This window comes from Phallusia mammillata, chromosome 3 (assembly GCF_965637545.1).
Source record: "Phallusia mammillata chromosome 3, kaPhaMamm4.hap1.1, whole genome shotgun sequence".
NCBI classification, from domain to species: domain Eukaryota; kingdom Metazoa; phylum Chordata; class Ascidiacea; order Phlebobranchia; family Ascidiidae; genus Phallusia; species Phallusia mammillata.
Genome location: NC_137254.1, coordinates 21,946,844 through 21,955,713, shown reverse-complemented (window position 1 = coordinate 21,955,713; position 8,870 = coordinate 21,946,844). Strand labels below are relative to the sequence as shown.

Here is an 8,870-nt window from a genome sequence, read left to right as displayed (position 1 = left end):
TTCAACTGCTGTCTTGTAAATATTGCCAACATATGGCGTATATTGACATACGTTGTTTACTAAAGATTTGCTTTCGTTTTTGGTTTCACGTCTGTAAATTATCCCTCTTCCCATAACACTCAACGTTTTCTTTCGTTTGCCACGAGCAGATTCAATTTTAACTTTCACTATTCTCCGGCACAAATATTTCATACCCCAAAATTCATTTTACCAACTCTTATTTGCTTACAAAGTGTGTGAAATCCACCCCTAAGAAACGGCAAGATAATGAATATTAGTTGTTTTGTTTCAGAAAAGTCCCAAAGTGTTGCTATTGTACCTTTATGTAGATACATCACCTCAATTCGTAGTGTATGCCTTGAGTGGATATACTCTTTGTTTCAAAGCCAAACGAAACAAGAGATGCTCCAAATTTCTTTCGAGATTTCAGAGGCTGGAGCCTGTTGAAATAACACAACAATTGATAAGGCAGTGGACATTTCTGTACCGACTTTTTAACGCACATTTAAAATTGATAGAGATATTGTAGAGATTATTTTGTGAATTGCTGTCACTTTGGTGAGCAAACAAATGGATGAAAAAGGGTGGCATGGAAATAATAGTTTCTTATAAGGACATAAATGCGATGGAACTGACAGCATAATAAACGCTGGGACCACGAAACATGACTTCAGGGCACCACGATTTAATTAAGGTAAAGTTCAGTCACCTTTGCGCTTTCACCGTCGTAAGAATTGTTTTCGACGCAGAAAACTTGAACTGTACCTGTGTTGCAATTCAAGTGTCATAAGTTTACACAAAAGATAACGTCTTGCGAGATCATGTTTGCGTGGTTAAACTACGTTTACATCACGTAGGCTATACAAATATTTCGAGGTACTAAATCTTCCCACGGTCATGTACACATCTAATTAAAGCAAACAAACCCAAATGTAATTTTATCAGTACTTCAGGACGAAGTGCAAGTACAATAGCAACGTTGTTTTGCCTAAATCAAATTTAGATGCAAATACGTAGTGAGTTTGCACAAATATGTCCACACAAATCAATGCGTTTTATGAATAGAATGACACACTTCGAAATTTACGCGTTACCAAGAAGCCCTTTGTTTAAGCATTGGCTGGCAACGATGGCCTGCGTATATGGGCTGTGCTCCTAAATCTGACAAGTAGTGACATATTTACGTGTACTTTTTCAAAACAAAACCTTGCTTCAACAAATCTTAATTGGATTTTTTTGAAGTCCAGGCACTTTACAGCCACAAGAGCTACAAATATATTTCGGATTTACAGGAAAGAGTAAAGAACAAGTTCAGACACTGCTTGCTAAGTATAAAGCGACCAATACGTTTCAGTTTAGGTTGGTTTAGAATCAGGAGAAGCAAAAGAAACTTCTGATAAAAGACGAAATCTGTCTCTTCAGCGTTATAAGTTTTTGTAGTGTTTTTAGAATAAACTTTAGAAACAGTGTGAAAAAGTGTATGTATCTGCTGTAGTGAATTAAACTAAAAAATATCATTGTTAAAAACTCGACAAAAAGTGATGAAGTTCCTTGTTATTTTGTCAAGTTTTGTTGTATTGGTGTCGCTGACAAAGTCCCAAAGTACGTATAATTTACGATGAAATTGCGTGTATATTTTAACATTAGCCGTTTATTATACTGCTCAGTATGAATGTTGGTTTTGTCGAAAAAAAATATGTGAAAAATAGATTTCCAATTGAACTATATGTGTTGCTGCACACAAGTAACTTAATAGGTAACAAACTTGAGTTTTATTGTTTACTATGATCAGATTGTACGGAACCTGTCGTACCAAATGGTCACACAAACTTTACCAGTGCTGCAGAAAACGGAACAGTGTTGGGTGTTACGTGCAACACAAATTATATCATCAACGGCAGTAGCACGATAACCTGTGTTGTAGATAGCAAAGGGAACGCTACATGGGACCAAATTCCATCTTGTGGTAGGTGCTTTCAAAGTTTTTGTTTGAACCACCGATTAAAATATTTGCTGAATCAAAGATACAAATCCAGATTATATTTAGCACTCGCATGGTGTTAAGAAAGGGCTGACTGGGTGGTCAGTTTTTCGAACTCCATCAGGGTTGCATGGAAACATTTATGTATTGTTGGTGTGTAATATTCAATCAGACTTTAACATTTTAATGTAGATTTTGACGATTGCATATCAAAACCTTGCATCAATGGGAATTGTACTGATTCGGTGAATGACTACTCATGTAAATGCGACGCCGGATTTGAAGATAAAAACTGCTCAACAAGTAAGTGCTTTTAAAGCGCATGCCTTGTGTATTAATATGGGTATATACGTTTTTCTTTATTGCACTTCTGCTCAGTCCAGTGCATGCAACTGTACTTAGTATGCTGGTTCAACCGGTGCAATTTTAGCCCGTTTTCAATTTTAAAGAGGGAGCAGTAGCGTATGCGAGTTAACGATAGAGAACAAGTTCTTGTGTTAAAACTTTATAACCGTATGATGACTTCGTGTGTAAGTAACACAGATATGTGGGTATTATCAATAAATTTTATTGAAATTAAGCTACAAATTTGGTTCGTAATGCAAAATGTTTAAAAACTTATTTCCCAACCTTACCCTCTATTTAGCCGCTAAATAAACAATTCAGCTCCTGCGCCACCTATTGCAAATTGTCTAAGTGTTTGGCTGACGTGAGTTATGGTGTTAGTAGCTCTACAACAACTGTACTTTCAATGGTGGATACACTGGTGTAAACTGCACCACAGGTGACAAGCGGTAGTTGTTAAATTTACACAAATACTGAAGGTGATTCCAGAAAATTAGGCCTGCAAAAAAGCAGACCAACGATCAGAAATGTCTTATCCGGTAAAGCAACACAGAAAAGAGTAATGTAACGTGGCAACTTTTTTTCTCATACTGACTAGTGCATGACTACTAAGTTACAGAAACGCAACAAAAAATCATATTTTTTCCTTTTTAGATGTAAGCATATGTGATTCAAGCCCATGTCAACATAATGGTACGTGCATAGACCAAGTGAACAACTACAAATGCAATTGTTCTGCTGCATGGCAAGGGAATTCGTGTCAAGAAGGTACTGTCAAAAAGAGTAATCCTGTTGTGGTATTTTACATTATTTATCAAAAAAATCATTCGTAGCACCACAATTACGCTAAAACAAGGGACACCAAACTTTTTTCACTGAAGGCCGGACAAGATTAGCAATGATTCGCGTGGGCCGGGTGGTTTACATGCCCCATCGCGGTCTTTCCAAAACTTAGGCAGCGATGAGATTTTTATAGGGGTTCCCAGATATGGTCTTTCTACATTTCTTTTTAAAATCTGGTGATGCGACTGTTAAATTGTATAGTTGGTCTCATCTTACGAGCAATCCTTGTACATGTCGTCACAAGGAACAAAAGAAGGCGATGGTTTGCGCAGAATTAACGCTTGTAGTCTTGACGTAACACACTGGCTTTGGGCATTCCTGGGCGTTGTAGTCCTATGAAACTGGGTATTATCAAATTCTACATGTCGCGACAGAAAACTTTCGTAAGGAGTAGATTATTTTTTATACGTTACAAAGTTACCAGTGCGATTTGGCAAACCAAAAAATACCCGGTGAAATGACCTCGAGGGCCAGCCGCAGTTTGGTGACCCCTGCGCTAAAATATTCACCAGCACGGAAATAGCTGCGCGACGTTGGGACCTTAAAAAGCGCAAAACATGCACACTTTTTGCAACCTAACAACCTAATTGCTAAACACAGTGTGGCAAGGACGGATTTTGTTTTCGATACTGTAGAGTTACCACTAACGCTGCCTTTACTTCGCCTCGTTGATCAGTAACAGTAACTATGGACGGCAAGCGTGTAAGCTGTAAGACACTGTTCACATGCTTTCAAAACATTTTTTTCCTGATACACCAACACACAGTACCAAAAACCAAAAGCACAATGACCATTTAGAAATACTGGTGCCTTAATATAAATCATAATTTGACTCACGTCGATTGAGCTTAGCGCGTGCGTGCTACTTTTTTCCGGCGTATGAAACTATCCGACAGGGTTTTTTCCCTGTCAAACCCCACCCTCTTTCCTAACACGGATGGTTAGATTCTATAGGGATCCGATCGACTGGTCGCGCCAACGTTTTCCCCCGAGTGGTGTTATACTCACAGTGCGCCAAACCAACTTTTTGGTAAGCACCAGCTATATATCTATATATTATATCATGCTTGGTAATGAACCTTCAATTGTGCCATCCACTACTGAAATTAACGCCAGGTTTAACTTTGTAGATGTGGATGAATGCAACACTACCCACCCATGTCCGGATGGACAAACTTGCACTAATACCATAGGAGGTTACACCTGCGATGGAAATGTGCTTGGCATTTGCAACAGTGTTTTGCTGTGTTGTGCACTGCTTTCGCTATGGCTATCTGGTTCAATGATGTAAATACGCTTGGTAAAGATTCGCGTTGCAGATTGTTTTAATTTCTTTTCGGCAAATCGCTGACTAATCATTATAAGTTCTGTGTGACAGAATTCTTATTAGCGGGTTGACCAATGGCGCGGTTTGTTTAGTGCTTTTTATGCACAATGGTAACAAACCCATGACGGTCAGATGCGATTTTTTTTCAAATCTTTAGACGGTAACGTAATCATTGGTATTAAGCAAAACACCTAAAGGTGTGATTCAATTATTAAAGCCACTTACCAAGTATTAAGGCAAATTTACTAATTCCTATTGAGCTATAGTGTGTAGCCTATAACTGTGTAACACATTTTGCTTTGTTGATTGATTGTCGATTTAAACTAGTTTGCTTGTAACAGTGTGATGCACCTAAATGTAAAATGACTTATTTGTAGTTCGCAAGAGGAAATTTCTTTTCAAATAAAAGTTTTTGAGTAGAAGTTATTATTAAGCGAATAACGCTTAATTGTGGCAGCTTGCAAAAGTCACGACCTAATGTCAAATACCATTTTTTGTAACTTACAAGTTAACTCTAAATAGAAACAAATTTCAAAACCAATGAATTATCTGGCTAAATTACACCCATACACTTTAAAATATCCGCGTTAAAGCGATAGTGGCCATTGAGGGCATTGCTATTCCACATTTGATTTTAGGATTAAAGGGCACCCCAGTTTTCGAACGTATGCGTATAGTCATTTCCTTGAAGCCATAGCGCGTTTTTTGTATTGTCAAGTTGAGGTTTAATGATTAAAAGACATGCTTTATTGTTCAGACGTCATGGCAAACATTTATACTCAGCTAGGTTAATTGCCACTTTTTGAGTCACCCCGAAATCAAGGATTGTAAATCTGTTTTGTTTGTTAAAGACGACCGTTGTCTGTAAAGAAAGATTGAAGAGAAACACAATAAATTAAATGTAAGTAGTTAGTTTAACGTACGTTATCACGACGTTTATTTTCATGGCGAACTGCCGTTTGTATAAAGTTTTACCAATCACATTACGAGAAATGCAAATAATCAGGCATTAAAGTTTTAAATTTAAAAACGGACCAAAGCCTAAATTTAATGTTAATTAAAAAAAGTTTTTTTTTTAATTTTTTTTTTCGAAACGTTTGTTCTGTGTAAAATGCAATTTGCTCAAAATACAAAAACTCCAATAATCGCGTATTGCACTGAGGCTTAGTGACTTAAATTAGGATTAATCATACATTAATCGCACTCATAACGCATACTGGAAAGCTTTGTTTGTATTACGTGACACATTTTAAGTAAAAACAAATACAACCTGATTCATTGCTGTTATTCACAATACAAAACAAGATCGCAAACACTTTTGATTGGATGCAACTCAAAGGTGATACGTACTTAAATATAAACACTGGACTAGTTAGTTTGAGAATAGCTTGAAAGGATCCTCAAACCCAATTGACTAGAAATAGAAATCAAAATTAGCACATACGCATATTTCGTTTGAAAAAAAAATATACGTATATCGTTTTGTTACTTTTACAGGATTTTGTGGGTTTAAATTATTTTACAGTATTTAGAAGGCAGAAGTTAGCTGAGATCCGTCTGATAAAACCCAGTGAAGTACAAATGCAAAAAATAGCCTTCTTGAATATTGTTGGTGCATTACAAAATCTTAAGGCAACTGGCTTTTTAAAAACAAATAGAAATTCTTGTGCAGTCCAAACGCATAAATTGATAATAATCATTACAAAAATATTTAGTGTATGAATACAGTACATGACTCAGTATTTAGGTAGAGCATATAACTAAAAATAGGAAACTAAAAACAACAAACAGCTCCTCGAAGATATGAAGGGGTGGTGGAAAATAGACAAAACAATCAACAGTGTTTATAGGTGCATGATATAAATGTCCAGAAGCGTTTAATTAGAACAGAAAGAATAGTTGGTCGCAAGAAAACTCTTTACGTTTCGGCCCATTACAAGAAACGGGTGTAACAATTTGCAGTTTTTTGAAATAGGAGCTGAAATTTCTTATTTAATTTCGAGTTGGATGGAAACACAATGTACAGTGGATGGAAACACAATGTTGGACTTTGTTTATGTTTAATTGCTTTAGCGAAATTTGCAGGTAAGCATAGAAAAACAAACATATTTTTAACTCATTATATTTAGATTTTAATGACGTTCTGTTCTGACACGCAAAAAAGTGGTAACATTAAGTAGCCTCTGAAACAGGTAGACCTAATAAAACAGGGTTGGCATTGTACTAATGCAATATACCTACATCTCCACCAACGCATCGTAAGCGGACTAACGAACTGTCTTTTTAAAGACTCAACATGTTACCGACCAACGATATATCGTGGATCCGTGAGCCCGGATCTATCAACTTATTCTGTGGGATCGGTTATCACTTTTACTTGCGAAGACAGATACGTACTTCATGGTAGTAAAACGAAAACATGCACCGATAGCGGGTGGAGTACTGTCACTCCAACTTGTTCAAGTAAGGCCGGGTAAAGTTGAGTGTTATGTTTGTATATTCTATTGTGTGTATGTATTTTCGCATTTAACAAGTTACAAAAGTAAAAGTATTTCGCTATTGGATTATACGGGTATCGATACTAACATTCACTATATAGCTTAGCGTAGCTATAGTAACTTTCCGCACGATTTTGATCAAATCAATAAAAACTACTTCACATCGAAACTCGAGTTTAGAACATGTACTAATATGTTTGGCATTACGACAATATTTGTGTTACGTTACGTTACAATTCCTGTGAATATATTCTTTTTGGAAGCAATTACCAAAGTTTTTAAAAATGGAAAAATGTGGTGAACGAAACTCTTGCATGAAGCTTGCAAAATGACAAATTGAAGAATAATGTTTTTGTTGATACTATGAAATAAACATTGCACGCATAAAACGTTGCAAACATAATCTGTATAGTTTACAACAACAACGACATAAAATTGTTTTTCAGCCACCGCGTTAACCGACTGTGGTAAACAATGGACAAGAACAAGAAGCAAACCGGTAAGACTCTGATGCTTTGCAATAATAGTCAACAAGTAAATTTGCAACTATGTAACGCATTTTTTTGGTTCTGTTGTTACCCAAATTAATTTGTATTAAAATATTGAAAGAGTAAAACGATAAAAGGGGCAAGCAGCGCAGATTTACGGTCGCAACACAACCACCGCTCAACAACAACTTCACCTGACGGTTTCGTAGCCGCGTTGGGCCACTCTCCTCGACAATTCGTTACAGAGAAACAATATATAAATGCGTTATAACGTCATGGGATGGTGCCAAAATAAAAACGTAACAATTTACAAAAAAAAAAAACTGTTGCATGTTATGCAAATGAAAAATTTATTTTAAAGCGTGTAATAATGAATTAATAATAGATAGTGTTTAGTTCTTTTTTGTGTCCAACCGCAAGACCATTCTAGAAAACGACTTTGATGTTACTTATGATTGTTTAGACCGGTCGTATTTACGGCGGTACGACAGCGGAGAACGGAACATGGCCATGGATGGCAATTGTTGCCAAAGTTGAAGCCGACAACAGCACGGCGTTCGTGTGTGGGGGAAGTATAATATCAGACAGATGGATTCTTACCGGGGCTGAATGCTTCAATTTTGTCGATGTGTAAGTTTGGTTACAGATTATTTTTGAGTATAGTTGCCCAATAGCAAATTGGTAGAATTGTTGCGTCCAAAGCGCACATTGCTCATATGTTATATCAAAGTTATTTTTCCGACAATAAATAATGTACATGAAACTACCCCTCATAAATATAGTTTTACCACGAGATGGGGGCCTTTTCTGATTTCGTGTTACATGTTATCATGACATGGACCATGATTAAGCACAAGACAGATATTCTAGACCAGTGGTTCTTAACCTTTTTTCCTTGCTGCACCCCTTTCAAATCACCAACCAATTTTCGCTCCCCCTTCTGTAATTGCTTAAATAGAAAAGACCAAACCAACCTTAATGATTCAGCATCCCCGCACCCCCTAGGAACAGTTCTCGCACCCCTTGGGGGTGCGTGTACCCCTGGTTAAGAACCCCTGTTCTAGACGATACAACAAGGGTTTATATTACCACAGCTAGCATGTATTGCCGGAAACAGTTTAAGAATGTCCAACTATATGTTTACCGTGTTTCGTAGTTTTTAGGACTTATTCACTTAATGCGTGTAAATAAAACTTGCAGGTTCAAGGTTTATGTTGGTAGAAGTACTTTATCTGTACCTTCTCCAACAGAACAGGTTATGTCAGTAAAGGAAAAATACAGACACACAAGTTACACGTAAGAAACTTTTAAAGTAGTTTTTGAATAACGGTTTCAGTAATTTTGAGTTGCTTGACAAATTAAATAAAAATCTAACATTAAAATTGTTT

General features: G+C 36.6%; 1 long non-coding RNA gene across 1 annotated transcript; it reads left to right on the top strand.

Annotated features, from left to right (window-relative positions):
• Positions 1 to 1,686: 1,686 nt before the first annotated feature.
• LOC145220530 (uncharacterized) lies at positions 1,687 to 4,877 on the top strand. The gene is made up of 4 exons (XR_013858210.1): positions 1,687 to 1,966; positions 2,174 to 2,284; positions 2,981 to 3,094; positions 4,300 to 4,877. It is a non-coding gene; the product is annotated as an uncharacterized LOC145220530 (long non-coding RNA).
• The last annotated feature ends 3,993 nt before the right edge of the window (positions 4,878 to 8,870 follow it).